The 19,747-nt window shown below is 40.0% G+C and overlaps 1 protein-coding gene across 1 annotated transcript in view; it reads right to left on the bottom strand.

Moving 5' to 3' along the window:
* Positions 1–19,747, bottom strand: part of GRID1 (glutamate ionotropic receptor delta type subunit 1) — a gene marked incomplete at both ends in the record, with an annotated part of 542,891 nt that overhangs the window by 436,301 nt on the left and 86,843 nt on the right. The gene's annotated exons all lie outside the window — the stretch shown is intronic.

A 19,747-nucleotide genomic window follows, 5' to 3' on the forward strand; every position in this document is an offset into this window, starting at 1 on the left:
CTTTTAGTTTCATTCTCCTAACACCTTTCCCCTATCCAAAAAAAGTAATCAGATGCATTAAAGACTAAAAACACTACTTCATGTTTTCCTGAACCAGCTGGTACCTTCAGTGACGAAACATGGAGCTCTGTCCTAACTCCCATCCACAAGCAAGAAGCAGCAGCTGCAGTTTGGTCCCTCTGGCGCTTTGAGGGGCTCTGAAGCCAAGGCCCAGAGGGTCACTAACAGAGGATCCTGGGCTGGGGTGTCAACAGCTGCATACCCACTCTATTAAATTGAAAGCAGGCACAGAGAGACACACAAACCCAGTCAGAGCAGTGCTCAAATATTTTTTCCCCTTTCTAAAGATGTCCTGGAGCACTTAAATCTTCTACAGCTGAGCAATGATCCATAATGGAACAGCAAGACCAAACACCACAGCTACTTCCTGGCAGCTGTTACAGATGTGCCAGCAGCAAAGGAATATGAACCCCCAAGCAAAAAGAGACATGACTCAATTCCGAGCATCAAGATGGCTTCTAATATTAAGTGTCTATAATTCCATGGCTTTTGGTCTGTCTGCTGGCTACAGACACTATTTAAGAGACAGTAAAAAATACTACTCTAGGAAATTCAATTACATACCATTGCCCCCCAGAAAATATACACGTGCTCCATTTAACTGCCACATGATACCAGGTTATGAAAACAGTGTGATCAGAATTTGCAAAATTAGGTTCAAGTCTCCTTAACCAATACTCAATGAAGACAGCAGGTTTCATTTAAAAAAGACCAGAGGAGTATATCAGCACTAATTACCTGACCTGAGTTGTCACAGTACCAGATGCTGGGTACTAAGTTCTCTCAAAATGTTGCTCCTCAGTAAACATGCCTTACAGGAGAAACAGTTGTCAAAGTTCTGCATCCCTGTGTAAACTAATTTACAATTAGAACATATCTAAGAAGGTGGGTTTTCACCTGCATAAATCTCCTGATCCTACCAAAGCTACTCCTATTATAACCTTGTTGAATAAAGAGAGAAAGAGGAAAGACAGAGCTCTTGAGTTCATGTTTAGCTCAGAACATAGAACATAGACTCATAGAATGCTTTAGGTTGAAGGTATCTCAAAGATCATCTAGTTCCAACCCCATGCCATTGGCAGGGACACCCTCCACTAGCCCACAGTGCCCAAAGCCCCATCCAACCTGGCCTCGAATACTGCCAGGGATCCAGGGGCAGCCACAGCTTCTCTGGGCAGCTTGTGCCTGGTTCTCACCACCCTCACAAGGAAGACTTCCTTCCTAATATCCAATCTAAATCTACCACCTTTTAGTTTAACCCAGTCATCCCCTGTCCTATCACTACATGCCCTTGTAAACAGTCCCTCCCCAGCCTTCCCGTAAGATCCTTCAGGTACTGGAAGGCTGCTCCAGAAGTCTTCCTGAAGCCTTCTCTTCACCAGGCTGAACAAGCCCAACTCCAACTTGCTCCAACAGCTCAATGTCTTTCTTGTATTGAGGACCCCAGAGCTGGACACAGTATTCCAGGTGGGGTCTCACCGCTGCAGAGGGGGAAAATCAGCTCCCTTGACCTGCTGGTCACACTTTTGATGCAGCCCAGGATATGGCTGGCTTACTGGGCTGCAAGCACACATTGCCGGCACATGCTGAGCTTCTCGTCTCTCAACAGCTCCAAGTCCTGCTCAAGGCTGCTCTCAATCCATTCTCCAGCCTGTAGCTTTGCTTGGGATTGTGTCAAACAGTGTGTGGGACATATCAAAAAGGAGCGAGGTGGTATATATTACTTTTTCTAGGTATAAAGATTTCTACTGGTTTTAGTCAGAATGAGACTTAATGTTCTTCATAGGGTAAAAAACTTAATCTTAAGCAGAAAATATTTGACTGTATCTGCACTGTCTTTTATTTCTGAGGTTGCCTGATCCGTCCTATGTAACTTGCTTTAATACCCCTGCACTCTCCACGTGTCACATACTAACAAATACAAACATCTGAAAAACTTATTCCAGAAAGGAAAATACAGCATAGAAGAAGAGCTGTTAGAATAAGAGAACTTCTTACAGTTTACTTCTAAAGGCACAAGTTATGTGAGAAAGAATTTTTTGCTTTGTCTGACCAAAAGATATTTTAACACCTTTTTTTAATTTTTTTTCCTATTATTTTGTGAGGGTGAGTAAAAGAAGTAAAAGGACAGGTCAGTGAGATCTTTGCAAAGGCGTAAGTGGCAATATAGCATTCTTTAACCACTAAAAAAATGTTTAAAACAATAGCTAACTGCCAGCTGCTGTTAAAAAAAAAATGATCACTTTAAAAACTGAACTGTGAGTAGTATCCTATAATTGACAAATGCTGTTCTTTCAGTCAGTGATATAGATTAGTATTCCTCTTGTAGGAGATAATGAAGCCCATACTTTTTTCCTGCAGTGCACCTGACACAATCAGAAAAGCTGACACGGAGTATTTTCCTACTTTCCAATTTGTCTGCCCCACCTATTTTCTTTTCTTTGGAGGCCACAGGGGAGGACGGGAAGGGTTTATATTAAGACATTCTAGAAAGTAACTGAAAACAGTAATGAGGTGCATTTAAAATCCATACAAGACACGGGAGGAATGAATGGTATAAAGCAAAAATCAGATGTTGCATCCTTTGCTAACTGTGAAAATACAGAGTTAAATGTAGTTAAATTATTTTCTAAGGTTTGCTATTCAGAATAAATGCTAATGTAGAAAGACAGATGTTTCACTAAAATAACATCTCTCTCTACTTAGAGCTATTTTTCTTCTGACTACACACACACACACACACACACAAAATCTCACCCTGCATGTTCACGTATTGAAGATGCCGGGATGGGTATATAAGTAATTCTGATTGTTAATTTATTCACCTAACAAAAAGCAGACAACCACCATATGGTTTTCTTCAGCTGGAAATCACCCAGAGCTGAATAACAAGAAGAACCTTTGGTGAGATGCAAGACCACACAGCCTCCAAGGGACTCAAATTATGAATCCTTCTTTTATGTTACTATTTATGTAGCTGCAGTCCAGCCAAGAGCTATTACATGGCCATGCACTCCTGGCTTCCCGAAACGCTTAGGTATTCAGCCAGTTGCAGAGTAAAACAACCTACTTTGGCACCTGTAATGAGAGCCCACCATATTTCAAGCCCCATTCTCTCATGCAGCAGAGCAGTGCAAGAGAAGGCAGCAGAGCAGGACCCTTGCAGGGATGCAGGGACACTCAAAGAATCCTCAGAGAAACAAAAGAAGTTGATACTGGTGCATAATGTATAAAACAGAAATGTGGCATATAGACCTTACAAAGGATTAAACCCCACCATAGCCAGCAAAACACCCAGGTGAACATTTTGATTAGTTCTTTCTCTAATCCTTACTAATTTCACCTGAACTCTGGGTTTTGCTGACCTAAGGCCTGTAGCACAACAGAGATTTGTTTGCAAACCACTGTAGCTGCTTGACGGCCAAACAGAAACATGACAGGAGTCCTTGTGAAAGGGAGAAGAATCCCTGCTTCCCAGCACATGTTTAGGGACACACACAAACAGAAACAACAGAAGCAGATGTGCATTTTTTTTCTTGACCAGTTTACCTCTCTCTTGGTGAACTTGCAGAGCAAGCATAGTCCTATGATGGCTCCAGAGCTCAGCATTGTTTCTATGTCTGAACATCTAATTGCTAAATACTAATTAGTTGGGCAGAGTTTTTGTGACAACCATAGCCAGAGTACCCCTCCCATCACAGGCCTTGTTTTGCTCTAGTTGCATGACTATCTGGTAGGTGCACTCCATTTTTAAATTTGCTCCTATTTCTGCAGTTTTAGGGATTACCCAGTGCTCTCACACACATGGGATGCTTTTTTTGAAACAGCTTGAGTTTAAAATAGAGAAGACAACCTTTTCTCTGAATTCCCCTGAGCACTTAAAAGCAGTCTTTTGGCACTATTAGAAGGTTAAATATTATTTAAGTGCATTTTTAGGCTGCTAGATGTACAGAGGTTACCTCTGCTTGGTAGGCATTCTGCTTCTAAACACATTGATGTGTAATGTGACATACCAACTATTCAAATCTGCTTCTGACACCCGTGTTTACTGCCACTTGAAGTGCTCTCTTCAGACATGGAAGTAATTCACAAGAACAAAAGTCTGCCCTGAAAGTGGCTGCTTTATGGTACTAGGCAATGACTGAGAAGAACATTTGCATGTCAAGGTTTAGGATGAAAACATCTCTCAAGTCTGAAGTGTACAGTGTGTGCATGGGATGAGTATGGTCCTGATTCTTTTCTTCTCACAGTAGTGCCCCAGACATAGAGTTCATCAGACCAGTAATGCTGCAAGGAGCTGGACAGGGCTGCAGGGCTTAAGAAAGACCACGGGCATTCTCCCATCTGGAGGTCTTTCCAAGTCTTATCTGTGTCTCATATCACATCTAATGAATATGAGATAGAAGTAAAGACCAGGGGTTTTGCCAGTTGCAGGAACCATACACAGTGCCTTTCACCAACCTCTCTTCACCACCCACAGCTTTTTTCCTGGTCTGCATTGACCTTCACCTTTGGAACATTGGAAATTCAGAGGATTTTTTTCAGTTTGGGAAATTTTTAAATGAAATACCAAACTTGCTACTGTTAAGAATTTACATAATCCCTTTCACCAGAAGATTGCGCATAGTTAATACATAGGTAAAAAGACACTCTATTCTGAACACAGAATCCTTTTTCCCCCTGCATATAACTCTGACTTAAAGTATTTTATTTTTTTTTTTTTACTCTTTACATAATAGCTTTCAAAATCACCTGCCAAATCCCAAGGACTGGGCAAAAGCATAAACTGTTTTCCATTTATTTGATTTTCCAAATAAATCTCAGAGTGGTGGAGATGCTTAGCTATAAAGATAAATTCCAGCAAAACGTCTTTTCTTCCACTATATTCAACCAATACCCAACTGCCTTCTCTAAACTAAAGAAATTTATCATCTTTTTTTTCAACCTTGCCATGAATTCCTTCACTACCTTTACTCACAGCGCCAAATACATAGGCTGCAAGTATGTGTGATATACATTAGCAAGTCTCGAACAGCCATCGTTTGCTCCGAAGAGTAACAGTTAAATGGCATCCCTTCCAGGTTATTTTACTTGTTAATTATCTTCCAAAATTGCACTTGCATTTTTATTTCTTACAAAAAGCATTCATATCGTGCAGTATTACGTTAATTACACATCAGACTGTGCTGAATTAGTCATGTTACCTGGCACCGCATTTGTGTTGTGTTACAATGTTTCAAAAGCGATCATGCTGTGATAAGCTGTACTCTAAAAGAAAATGACACTTCTTAGAAACGTGAACTAATTTTTAATAAAATGTATTTTCTTAGAAATCAGGGTGCGTGTTCTAAATTAACATTCAGGCACATTAGAAAGCTCAAGTGAAAAGCATGGGAAACAAAAGAGAATGGATTTGAAATATTACTTTTTAATGCATTCTATAAGCTTAGAGAGAGTTCAGACTTTACATCTTAAATGCATACTAAAACATTACATTATGGATACAATGTTGCTTCTCCAAAATACAGCCTTTAAAATAGGCTGTTAAGATATACCTTAAAAAAAAAAAAAAAGAAAAAGGAAGGGCTTTAAATTCTTCTGAATTGACAATGAGGTCTTGGACTGAACAAAAAGGGCCACATAGAGGCCAGGGAAAAATCTTTTAACATATTTCCTGTACCATGACACTGCCTTTGATGTGTCATTGGAAGGTCCAAATGTGAGATATGTTAACACTGTCATAAAGAACTATCCATGGGCCTTTAGCCTTTCACACAGTAACAAGATAGGATAAGAAACCTGTGCCCTATATTCCATGTTCTTTAGGCATTTTGTTCTTTGGGAGGAAAACATCAACTACAAGACAGAGAGACACATACAGAGATGAGCCAGTGTCCTGGTGACCACAGCATTCAAACCCTACCTGCAAATTAGCTTTATTCTGACCAACTTGGAGCACCAGGGTCTCCTATCCCAGTAAAAGATGCCAAGACTCTATGTAACTGTTCAGTGATAAACAGTTAAATATTCAAGAAGAAATATCCTGATTTCAAATCCCACTTTCAGTAAAGCATCAAACAAACCAACCCTAGTTTCCCTCGATGGTTAGACACAACTAGCAGGCTTGTCCACTTGTCTGAGATCAGAATTGGTCTCCTCAAGACATTCGGTTATGAGCCTGGGTATCTACTCCTAATGGTGTCATCTCAACAAAATGGAATTTAGTGGTCAAAAGCAATTCTTTTATTCATGCTTTTAAGGGGCTGTAGAAAACACTTCAACCGCTTGAGCAGAAGACATGGGACATGGGACATGGAACAGCTTCTGTTTCCCTGCTACCCAGCAATGTGTGAACTGCTCTATTAAAGCACCTCTTCTGTTCTTTAGAAAAATAAGAGCAACAAGAATTTCTTACAAAGAAATAAAGCAATTTTGGAAGCAGAAGCATACATTAGTATTTAACAGTATTTGACAGTTAAGAAAATGGAAAGTCAAACACACCTCCTTGGAACCTAACATCAGTGCTGATGGGCATGAATGATTTCTTTTCACAGTACTAAATGCTTAAAACTTCAGCTTTTCCAAATAACGTTTTCTTTCCTAATTTGTCTTGGGTCACTATCACTCTGAAATAAAGGCAGCAAACTGCCATAAAGGACACTGATACACTGTTATAATTACTTTCAGAAATCTACTAATCTACTAAATCTAATCTATTAAAAAGTAGAACACTACCAGGGTTTCACTGACTTAATCTAGCAGTCAGTTGAACAGATCACATCCCAGAATCACAGTTAGTGTTTATCTCCCATGTGACAAGTTTTTCATGCCTTCACTTTTAGCAAAATGATTTGGAAATGGGAGATTAGGTGGCATTGCCTGCAAACTAGTCTTGCCCCAACAAAAGTAGAAATTTCACAACTTCTCTGTTTCTCTGAGGTGTTTTGGAGCTTGAAAGGAAATACTGGTGTTCTTTCTTGGCAGTCTCCCTCATCTGAACAAATACAAAGTAGTTAGGTTTAAATCAGAAATACACTTATAGTCTCATATAGACACCCACAGGATACAGTTTTCAAATTAGATGTTCTACTGTACCACGGGTGAAGCAAGCTTTGCTGTTAAAATGAAGACATCTCCGCAGGGACACAGCCATCAGAATGTGAAACTCGTCCCTTCACCAACAGGCATCCCAAGCCCTGTGGTCAGCACCCATACTCCTCAGGCTGGGCAAGAGGTGCTTGAGTATCTACAAATGCAATTCAAAAAGCTATGGGGTCTGTAGAGAGCACAGCTAAGAACTAAATCTACAAAGTATCTTGGCTAGGTCAGATGGAAAAGAAGAAAGGAATGATCCTTTTTTACTCAACAGATCAGTGACCACAACAGCCCCTGGGATGTAGGAAACCTGAGTTCAGCAGTCTGATCCAAATCAACGAGAGGAACTAGCATTTGTCCATAAGCTTATCACTTGTCAACACAATATCCTATGCATGAACACTGGCAGCAATTTGGACTGAGAGGAACTTTGCATACAAAAACTTCAGCCCCCATGGGGCTAGACACTACTTTTGTAGAGGTCATGATAATCTTTATGTTATCTAAATACTTAATCCAGTTCCTGTGTTTGGTACTTAAAATAGTGGCAAATGAGTTTTCTTCAACTTTAAATCAAAGTTTTATACAAAGCTTTCATGTGTTGTTACCATCATTACCAGCCTCTGGACTGCTGCATCTGAATGATCTTCATCATACTGTGCCTTATACACCAGGCACAGCCACCACTGATTTGCTAATTTACATTAATTTAACATTGCTAAATGAAAGACAAAACTTACTAAGGGACTTGATAACATTTCATTTGCAAAGAACAAATGTGATTCATTTTGATTAATATCTCATACCTACTTTTTTATGGGAGGTATTGCTGGGTTTTTTTTTTGGGGGGGGGGGGGAGTGGGTGGGTAGAAGGTGAAAAAGCAGAACTACAAGAATAAAAAGCATTTTCATTGTTGACCACAACAGAAGGGGAAAATAAAATTTTGAAAAGCAAAACAATGCAATGCCCAGTTTGTTTCCAAGCAGTGATCCCATCTCCCAGCTACCTTCCCCAGTTATACCTGGAGCACGATGCTCTGTGGCAGGGCATGTCCCTTTGGCCAGCCTGGACAGGTGCCTTGGCCGTGCTTTCTCAGCTCCTGGTGCACCCCATGGGGTGTAAGAAACCGAAAAGTCCTTGACTAAGAGTAGGCACTACAACTACCTAGCAACAACTAACACATCAGTGTGTTATCAACATTATTCTCATACTAAATACAAACCACAGCATCTTACTGAATGCAAGAAAGAAAATTAAGTCTATCATCTCAGCCAAAACCAGGGCATAACCTTCAGTATATGAACTAATCCCCAGAAAATAATTTTTGGGGAGTCCCAATTGGCAAATAACTGTCTCTGTGGACACAATCGCCAAGTTTAAGAAGACAATATGGCAGAGGAGAGCTATTTTATACCATTTCCTTAAAAAGAAATTTTTCCAAGAAAATGTAAATTCTTTGTACTTTTCAGAGAAACAAGCATGATATGCAAATGCGCTGATCGGAGACTTCATTTCACATGGGTTAGCTCTACAGGACATTCCTGTCTGAAATAACAAATGTTCAAGCACCTTGTTACAAATGCTACTAAAAACCAAAGTACTTTGTGCAACTATTTTAGCCATTACACTCAATAAATACAGTAATCATTATACTTTAAATATGTTGAAATGATGCCAGTGTTCAGATTTGGTATCCTTGTATTTTTATTCTGCACATGGAATATAACGCTAACAAATATTTAATTTTGTAGATCACATTCAGTTACTTTTTATTTCCTCCCATTGACACATTCATCTCCAATCCAAGCTTCCTTTCAAGTCATGCTTATTCCTTACTGAGTTTCCAATAATAATATCATTATGCTGGCAGTGACTATCAATTATTTCTTTTCAGAGCTGTTAATTTTTATATTGTAAACACCATCAATAATCTGATGGGGAAAAAAAATTAAAACCCTGCTAACCATTATCATTCCATTCTGTCCTCTTCTCTGCATGACAATTGCTACACAGACAAGAGATTCTGAATAAAGTACAAACAACATCTGGACCTGCCATCTCTACAATACGTTTTAAATTTTGGTAGTTGCTTCCATCCTTCCCCACCCTCAGGATTTCTCGTGTCTTTGCTGAGTGACACTTTGACTTCTAGCTTAAGGTTATTTACAAAACTGTAACAAAAAAAACCCCAACAAAAGCAAATGTATCATCATTTGTAAAACCAGTAATCAGTAAATCAATTACTGATTGACAACCATACTTCACACAGCTTAAGTGGCATGGCCCCACGGGACAGCTGGCTGGGGACCAGGCTGCTCTGTGGCCATCATCCCTGGTGTACACTGTGCACATGGACATTTCATGCTTTGGAACTGAATTTCTGAGTGAAACTGCAAGAAATTAGAGAACACTGGAAACTCAGAGGTGTTGCTTTCTTACTAAGGGCAAGACAGGGAAAGGACCAAGGGCTGTAACAGCAAGTGGAATGCGGGTTGCAGAGCAAGTGCAACCCAAGCACTGCCTCAACATCAAGATTAATATGTCACTGCGTGAAGGAAGGTCTGCTTGTTCCTGTTTTGCAGAATGTCTTGGAATGGTGGAAGAGGAAAACTCAGGTCTTTTGGGACAAGAAGAGCATGAAGAGGTCAGGTACAGGAAGAGAGCTGTAGGAGCCTAGCTGCTCCACAACAGCAGCAAAATTTGAGTATAACATACTCTGACCATGTGAAGTGATACATTACTTCAAAATTAGTATTATTGTGGAAAAAATAAAGGAGAAGTTGTATAGGGTGTTTTCTTAAAAGCTAAGACAGAGGATAAGAGGGATGATGGTTTCAAAAATAAGTAACTGAATTTTTGAAGCCTATCCTTGGATCGCTCAGCTACACGCTCAGGGTTTCCCTTGGGCATTGCTTCATCTTGTTTCATCCAAACCAAGTCACAAAATAACACCTTCCTTTTTATCTTCTTGACTTTCAGTAAGAGCTGCTTCCCACTTGGGTCTTACGCTACTCACAGCATGAGGAGCACCAGCCCGTTGGAGACTCAGATAAAGCCAAATAACCCTTGAAAATGTGGATTCAGAATTGGAAAAAAAACAGACAGTTTCAATACTATTTCTTCTAGATGAGAATACTATGGCCCTTGGTTCACATCTGTAGCTTCATGCTAGGCTATCAAAGCAGTACTACTTTAATATAAATATGTACAAACTACACTCATCTTTAAAAAGATCCTGGAAGCCCTTATAATCAGCAGTTCCATATTCTGCATCCTTCTTAGCTACAGGAGCCTGTCTGCCAAGCAGTTAGCATCAAAACAAAAGGCACCAATTTTACAAAATGTTCATCTTCTCTATTTTATTTCAGAGTTATCATAAATAATTTGCTTAGTGCTGCATTATCCCACCTTATTTGTTTGTGCATGCATTTAAAGGAATCTATCGGAGCTTTTGCTTTGCTTCTTTTGCTTATCTTTAAAAGAACCAGGAGACTTGCCTAAGCAATGATAATCTTGGCTATCAGAAACAAGGAAAAATAGGAACAGTGACCTCCAGATACATACTTTGCTGTCCAGGTGGCCTATCGGCCACGATAAATCTACCACCACACTCAATTTTAGACAGCCCTTTAACACGGTGTTTGCATGTCAGAGATTTAGACCATGTAAAAGCAGTGATGGTTCCAGCTTGTTACTTTTTGTTTTGACATGCAGCACTCAGTCTCCACTGACTAAGGTGATAAAACTATAAAACATTGTGACAAATTGACTGAATTTTACAAGCTTTCCCAAAGTGCTTTTTCATATTGTTTAAAGCTTTCCAGGGAAAACATGTTGGCAGTATTAACTGGGCAGGGTACTGACATGCACAGCATTAAAAGCGAACTAATACAGTGCTCTCTGTGCTAAAAAAAGCATTATGCTACCAGCCTGTAAGCAATCTGCTTCTCTTTATGCATCTTGTACGGCTTGAACGGAAAGTAGCTGCAAGCATCTCTAAATAGGAGCAAAGAGAAGAATGTGTGATAAACAGCTACTCCTCAAAGCTTTCTTCCCTCTGGTATTTGAATTCTTTCACAACCTTACAGTAGTCAAGCACTTGTGACAGGGTCCTATTCAGGGCATGTTTGTTTTGTACTACTTCAGGCTCTGTGCAGCACCTTGTGGTGCTCAATTACTTTCTGCACCAGCAATTTAATTTCTTGCAGCAGAGTCCTTCCTCGTTCTTTCTTGAGCACAGAAAAGACCTCCAGATGTCTCTTAAGATTCCTTAATTTACAAAAGGGTAAGATAAATTAAAAAAATATGTGAACAGCATAACACATTTCTGCAAATTAAGCAACAACATAAGCAGAAGGAGTTGCATGTGTGGCAGGCTCTGTTGGGAGACCATTCAGCAAGGCTTCCACGTGCTACACTGGAATCTTAGTTCTATTGACTGGGCATGAGTGTGAACTGTCTGTTTGCATTTGTGGTTTCCCTCACATTGAAAAAAAAACATAAACCAAAACCAGATAGAACTATGTTCTCTTCTACACTTTTTCTGAGCACTGTTACATATATCAACTATTGAAATATATCCTTGTAATACAAAGGATTAGTCAAATATGCATCCTAATTCATATTCCAACACTCATCTATTTTAAAGCTCTCTTCTGAAACACCAGATGTTCATCATCTCACCACCACCACTAAAGTGGATTCTCTTCCAGTCTGGCAATACTTTGGCCTAAAGAGTTTGCTTTGGGACATTTTTCACTTACTTCAATTCACCATTGTTTTTTTCCTACAGAAACAGATACGGAAGGTACAGAAAGCATTTAATTAATGATTGGCCAAAAATGTCTTGTATTTTTCCTGAAAAAAAAAGAACGAATGGAAACATGGGCATATTATGCCCAAAAATTCCAAAACAGATCAAGAGATTACAGGTTACAGACAGCTTTTGGGTTGGGTTTTTTTTACCTCACTATTATCTCAGAAATATTTTTAAGTCTTGACTGGCTAAAGTTTACAAATATCTTCCCAATCACATAGTCAATAAATCTGTTCTTTCCATCACCAGTTTGGCCACGAACAATTGCAGTTTCTTCACTCCAGGGGTCATGAAAGGATTTGTACAGAACAGAGCAAGAACAGGGTAAATTTGTTCCTCACTTAAACCAGCTCAGGAATCCAACTACTTTTAGACTGGAGACCTGGATATAGTTTCTATGTATTTGATTACTCTTGGTGAATTTTGTCATTCTCATTAACTTTCCCACATTCCCCTTTGTCAGTGTAAAATTTTACCTCCACAAAGTAGCAGTCTGTAGCAAGAACAGCCACGTCCTTCCCTGTGGTTCAAACTTGACGCCTACTAGTTTCACCTGGTGAACCCTAGTGCTTGCATCAGAAGAAACAGTGAGCACTTGATCCCTCTCCATGTCAGTCAAGATTTTATAGACTTCTATCATGTCTGGCTGCAGCTGTCTCTTTGCTAGACTGAAGAGACTTCTCTAAATTCATTTCAATTGATCCACAGTGTGATAGTGTCATGGAGAAAAGACAAGATGCCATTCTATTTTGCCAACTGACAAAAGAAAACTAATTAAAAAATAGATGTTTCTAGATAATGTGAGCACAACTGTACACTAGAAAAACAGATAAACTAGCAGGCTGCAAAGGGAAAATGAACTTTGCTTAGCTCCTGGACAGCTGATTAGAGCCCAGCTTGTATTAGGCAAAAGCATTAGGCACGTTATCTTAATTTATGCTTGATGACCTGTTCCCAATGAGCTTTATGGTCCCCATAAAGTTACTATCATGACTGCCCACTTTGGCAAGAAGATTCCCAAAGAGGATTCCCAAATGTCAGAGAATGAATAAAGCTCTCAGTTAGTGATCAGGCAGTGATATGCAGAGGTAGTGTTTGGCTAGGCTGACATGACAATATGGAGTGCTTTCAAATTTCAGGACACGCAAGCCAAAGCCAGTTCTTAATAGTTGATGTACGTGCTTTTTTTATGCTTTCTAATATAAACGAGTGTATACATGCCTACACAAACACAAATATATCTTCAGGCAGAAAGTAATTCTTGTTGAAAGATTGCTTTAAGTGTCTGATATCTGATTTGAATTTGCTATTTAAATCTTTAGACTGACTTCACCACAGGACAGAGGTTCTTTGCTTCCTCCCACCACCATCAAAACTGAAAAATAATTGCAAGAAACCAAGAATGGGAAACCTTAGAAAATGTAAATACACTGTAGGTGGAATCATCCACTAGTATGGAAATCAACACGCCTGAGAGGAAAAAAAGCACCTTATGTGAAGCATAATAAATGTTTGTTTGGAAATATATATTAATATTTGATATTTGACACTATTCCTTTTAAAATTATCCCCGACATATTGCACACTTGGGAACGATAAATGGTCTCAGGGGGGATTTTAAAGTGTCCTTTAGCTCTCCTCATAGCAAATCTTGATGGAGAGAGAGACCTGCAATATCTCTTTGCTTCTTGCTGAAGTACAGAAGAGAAAGGCATTGTGGGGTACTGGTGGATGAAAAGCTGGGCATGAGCCAGCAGCATATGCTCACAGCTCAGAAAGCCAACTGTATCTTGGGCTGCATCAAAAACAGCATACCCAGCAGGTCAAGGGAAAAGAAACTCCCCCTATACTCTGCTCCCATGAGACCCCACCTGGAGTACTGCATCCAGTGCTGGGATCTGCAGCACAAGAAAAACAGGGACGTGTTGGAATGTGTCCAGAGGATGGTCACGAAGATGATCAGAGGGCTGGAGCACTGCTCATATGAAGACAGGCTGAGAAAGTTGGGGTTGTTCAGCCTGGAGAAGAGAAGGCAACAGGGAGAACACTGGGGCAGCCTTGCAGTACCTGAAGAGTCCTACAGGAAAGCTGGAAAGGAATTGTTTACAAGGGCATGTAGTGATCAGGCAAGGGATAAAAAGTTTTAAACGAGAAGAGGGTAAATTTAGTCTATATTTTATGGTGAGGACAGAGAAACACTGGAACAGGTTGCCCAGAGAAGTTGTGGATGCCCCCTCCTTTTCAGTGTTCCAGGGCTCTGAGCAACCTGATCTAGTTGAAGATGTCCCTGCTTATTGCAGAGGTTGTTGCACTAGGAGGTTGTTGGACTAGATGACCTTTAAATGTCTCAAACAATTCTATGATTTTGTGACTGTGAATGCAGGGTTGTAAATGGCACTGAAGGAGAAGGATTCATCCAATCCAAATCCCAAAATCCATGTTGCATGAACAAAGTTAACCTGGCCTGTGTTCCTATAGAATTCCATTTTCAATTCTCTTAATTATTTTAATTTTCTATCATTAGTCAATGAAGTATAATATAGTGGACAAGGTTACAAGCCTGTAAGTACATATAAATACTATATATAAATATACTGAGTAGTGGAGAAGTACACTACACTTACAGGAAATTTTTCTTCTAAAAATGTTCATTCACAGTCCCGAATCATTCTTAATGAATCCTTTGGGAAGAACAGGTTTTCATTTTAACTAATGAAAACATATGCTCCTAAGGGTCAGAAAGAATGGCCAAGTTACGGAAAAAAAAGTAGTTAAATAGCTCTCATCTCTATCATAAATTGTGTGCTGCAAGACTGGATCTGCAGAAGGTGGATACCTCCATCCTCCTCACTGTTTAGTTCCCATTGTAGTAGCTGCTTGGAGCCTGGAGTTACTATGTCACTATGAACTTCTCGGTGTCTTTCACAATAATAAAAATAAAAAGATGCCTCTGTACTTAACAAATGCCTCATAACTTAACAAATGATGAATGCTGTTCTCCACAAAGGACCTTAGGGGGCAAATTCAGCTCAGTTTTAAGTGCATTTAAATGTATGGAATAATTCCAAGAATAAATCTGTCCCACTATCCAGTAAGGTACTTTCTTTATTGAAATAGTAAAATCAAGTGCACTCATCCCATCCACACATCCATTACTCAGTAGCTATGACAGGCCAGAAGCAAAATCTATTAGTAGTACATTTACCGAAATGCAGTTTTTCACTTTCAGAATCACTAGACATGACCTTAAGATTACTCCATCCTACTGAAAAAAACCCAAAAACAAAGACCCTGTTTTTTAATTCCAACTTCAAAAAGGTGATGGGCATGCAGGGTTAAAGAGAAGAATCTTAGAACACATTAAAATTTAGGAAAATCTCACTAAAAAGGTTCATTTCATCAAAGCCATTTCCTTATTTCAGAATAATAAAAAGCTGAAGATTCCCTGCTGGATCTATGCAAAATTCTCTGTGCCACGGTGCCAAGTGGTGGCCAGGCACTAAAGCAGAATTAACCAATTAGTAAAGTGTCCCATCTGGTACAGCCTGGACTTGCTGCGTCTCCACACCCCACATTACCATGATGGGAACTTCTAAAGGGACATCTTTAACAAGAAAGTATCTCAGCCTTTGAAACATCTTTCTTTTAATCTTTCCGACACACAAAACCAAATATGGTCACTTCAGAGGCAGCCAGAGCATTCAGAGTTGGCCCGCTCTCACCATGAAAGGGTTTTTTAATGTAGGCTGTGCTAGAAGTCAGTTCATATATTCTTCAGCTCTGAGGAGAAGTAGAATACAGACATGTATCCCTTTGAGGATTGCAGTGGATCAAGACAAATGGTTTTTAATTACTGAAGAAAACAGAAACTAACCAACTTAAACATAAACACGTCCAGTTTCACAGAGTCCAAATTTCTGTAATTATTTATCGCAAGAAAGTAATAGAAGATTCCAGCCTAACAACTGGCTAATACCAAACTCTGGTACTCTGAAGACAGCAGAAGCACAAGCTTCCTGCAGTGCCCATTTTGCACTACTGTCAACTTAGAAAGGTACCTTAATGCTTGAAAAAAGTAGATTCCATATTTACTCTGGCTTTTGCCAATGCTCAAATTCCTCATCTTCATACTAACTATTAGAAGCAAACCAGTGACAAGGATTAAAAACACGCAGGACAGTGGCCAAACAGCAGTCTGGTAGCAAGATTTCAGAGTCATTCTGACTCATGCAGAATCTGAAATAGAGACAAGGAGATGAAAAATGTCAATGCTTCATCTCTTAAAACACCTATCTCCCTCACAACTTGCATAATCTGAAACAGAACTCAGTCAAATGAAGCGTTCATGTGTCTCTGCTGAAAGAACAACAAGCCTATAAATCAAAGTCTCTTCGCTGTGTCTGCAATTTGCAACATTTCAGTAGTCTCTTCCATCTCTAAGGATGTGATATTTAAGCCTTACACACAGTTTGCTCTGTGGTGCTGGACCAGATCACTGCAATGCAGCTGATATGAAGCCATGGGAATGCGTTTAGTCAAAAGGAGCTATGCATAAAAGAAAGCACATCACTCCTTCCACTTCACATGTCCTCTGACAAACTGGGAGAGTTAATTTTCCATTCTTTAAGCAAGAGCAGAAACACAACCCAGGCTAATTTGTCAATCTTGTACCTATTTCTTATTACCATCATCATACAATCTATTTTTCAACAGTAAATAAGCATGGACTGACGCTAGCAAAGCTTCTGCTACTATTACAAATACCATTAACTATTTTTCAGGTAGATCATCATTAAGGAAAATTAAATGCCAATGAAATTCCTAAGAGCAGCATTCTCAGAGGTGACAAGACACTGAATTGTTTTCATTTCTGCATATTAAAATACAAAGCAATATTTTATTTATTAGCATAAAACTCAAGCTCAAATACAAGATTCTCAGGAAAAAAATAGATTCGGTATTTGAATCAAGTAAGTATACAAGGAAAGACTGTGTTTTCTTTCTATAACAGAACAGCATTTCTACTGTTTGAAGTTTGCAAATCTCGCTCATAAAATTTAGTAACAAATGTAACAATGACAAAGCCTTCCTTACTCAGAACCAGAAACACTAGGGAATAGCACATTAGCAACTTATAAACAGTTCAGCAGAATTTGTTTTTTCATGGTTTGTATATGTACATATGTACATGCTTGTGAATGACACATACTAAATTTCAGTGTTAGGAAGAAATATTTCACAGGTATGATTATTTTTTTTAGAATAATTTTCAGGGGAAAAAAGAATTCTGAAACCGAGAAACTCATCCAATACCTTCAGTGTGGAAAATGATTTTGTTGGCTTGGAAGGTTTATGAGGTGTTGAGGAACAGATGTGCCTTTTCTCCAAAAAACATGATGATTATAACACTTTGCTTGGGCATAGGAAGCGAAGCATCCTCATGGGGATGTGTCCTCATGGGGACACACACATGTACAGATACACACATACAAATTAAATCCACCCTTGGATCTGAATTTTCCATTTCATAGGTTTGTACCTCATCACTAGGACCCAGCACATTCAGGGGTAGGCTTGTCTCTCAAAAAAATCATTGAGGAAATAGGAATAAAGGTTTGAACAATCATCTTGATGGCAGAATATGAATTTTCCTGTAGAAACTTACATTTTTCTTAATCTTTTTTTATAATCTTAGCATATTCTAGACAAAACCAAGGATATAATTTTAGAGGACTGTTGCAGTTCTGTGTAGCTGTGTTGCTGAGATGGTTTTTGTAAGCAGCAGTTACAGTTTTTTCCAGCCTAACTATAAACAACGAGCAATTCAAGGCCAAAGTTGTGGCTCGAGAGAGAGTCGAGCATCTCTGAGAACCACATATAGGAGAAAACAACCCGGAAGCAGCTGCATTTTGCCACCAGAGAAGGGAGTGAGAAGATGTAACGAGCTGTGGAGACACCAAGGCCGGGAAGGGTGGGGGAGGAAGCGCCCCAGGTGCCAGAGAGAACGATGCCCCTGCAGCCTGTGGAGAAACCCATGGAAAAGGCTGAGACCCCACCTGCAGCTTGTGGAGGGGCTCCACACAGGATGGAGCAGGAGGAGACATAGAGAAGATGCTGTGACCCTACAATGGAACAGGCCCCTGCCAGCACTTGCAGCCATGAGGAGAATCAGAGACACAGAGATGAGAGAGAAATATTTGTGGCAACAGGTTTGCTGGGGGGAGGCTTGGAACCCCGTGGAGGACTGGGACTGAGAGACACTGTGATAAAGAGATAAAGTCCTCGGGAAAGGATTCACGTTGGGGAAGTTCGTAGAGGACTGTCTCCTGTGGGTGAGACACCACAGTGCAGTAGGGGGAGGGTGTGGAATGAATACCACCCCCCCAGCCGAGAAGGAAACCAACTTGCAATGAACTGACTGAAGCCCCCATCTCCCAGTCCCTGCCCCCCTGTGCTGCGATGGGGGGAAGAAGGGAGTGAAATCATGACTAGAATGAAGTCTGCTAAGAAGGGAGCTGGGGGGGAGGTTAGAGGTGTTTTAAGATCTGGAAAAGGAAAACAGCTCATGAAGAAGTAACTGAGAACCCCATTTTTTCCCAGTCCCTGCCCCCCTGTACTGTGAGCAGGGGGAAGAAGGGAGCAAAATGGCTAAAGGGATGTCTGCTTCAAATGGAGGGGTGGGGGGAAGGTGCTACTGAGAACCCCATTTTCCCCAGTCCCTGCCCACCCTGTACTGTGAGCGGGGGGAAGAAGGGAGCAAAATCCTGACTAAAGTCTGCTAAGAAGGGAGTGGTGGGGGGAAAGTGTTTTAAGATCTGGTTTTGTTTGTTTTAAGATCTGGTCACACTCCCAACTCTGGTTTTCACTGTTCTTTGTAGTGTAGTGCAATAAACTAGATAGTTTTTCTCTTCTTCATTCTGTATTGAGTCTGTTTTGCCCATGTCCTTGATGACAGAGTGATCTCTCCCTGTCCTTATTTTGACTCCTGAGCCTCTTAATATAAATTTTCTCCCCTGTCCAACTCAGAAGGGGAGTAATAGACTGACTTTGGTGGGCATTTGGCCTCCAGCCAGGGCTAAACTACCACAAGGATGTATGCTACAGACATCATGCTATGAACTTAAATTATTCTTTCTAAAAGCTTTAGTGTGTGTTGATCCATTCTATTAATTTCAGTTTGTTTGTTTGTTTGTTCCGTGTCAACAATTCTGCAGGAATAAGAAGAGTAAAAAACCACAACACCTGAAAATAAAGCTTAGATTTCAGTGCAAATTGCCGAATTTGGTACAACACAGAGGCAATCCAAAGAAAGAAAAAGACTTGAGAATACATCTGCAGCGATTTGCCAGGTGAACTTAGAGTGACTACTGATAAAAGAAAGAGTTGTTGTGGAAAGGAAAAGATTTAAATCAAAGCCAAAAAGTAGGTCAGCTGCTACTTTAGGTATGAAGGTATGTAAAATGACAACAGATCCACTGCTGTGTTCAGAGAGCAGGCGCTCTCTGTCTGAAAGTAGGACTCTCTCTGGAGGCACACTGTTGGCCACTTTCCCTCTGGGGAGGAGACTGGTGTTCTGAGTCCAAGCAGGAAAGCAGCACTACCACCACAGCGGTACTGAAAGCTCACCTCCTATCCAGGACAGCAACATACACTCAGAGCAGATGACTGTTCTAATCAAGAGAAGAAATATACACCAGACCACATTAAAACCCACCTCTTAATGAAAATGAAACTTTCTTTTTCTTTATTTTTTTAAAAAAATCAATGTTTATAAA

The sequence above is a fragment of the Gallinula chloropus genome, assembly GCF_964237585.1.
Source record: "Gallinula chloropus genome assembly, chromosome: 5".
NCBI classification, from domain to species: domain Eukaryota; kingdom Metazoa; phylum Chordata; class Aves; order Gruiformes; family Rallidae; genus Gallinula; species Gallinula chloropus.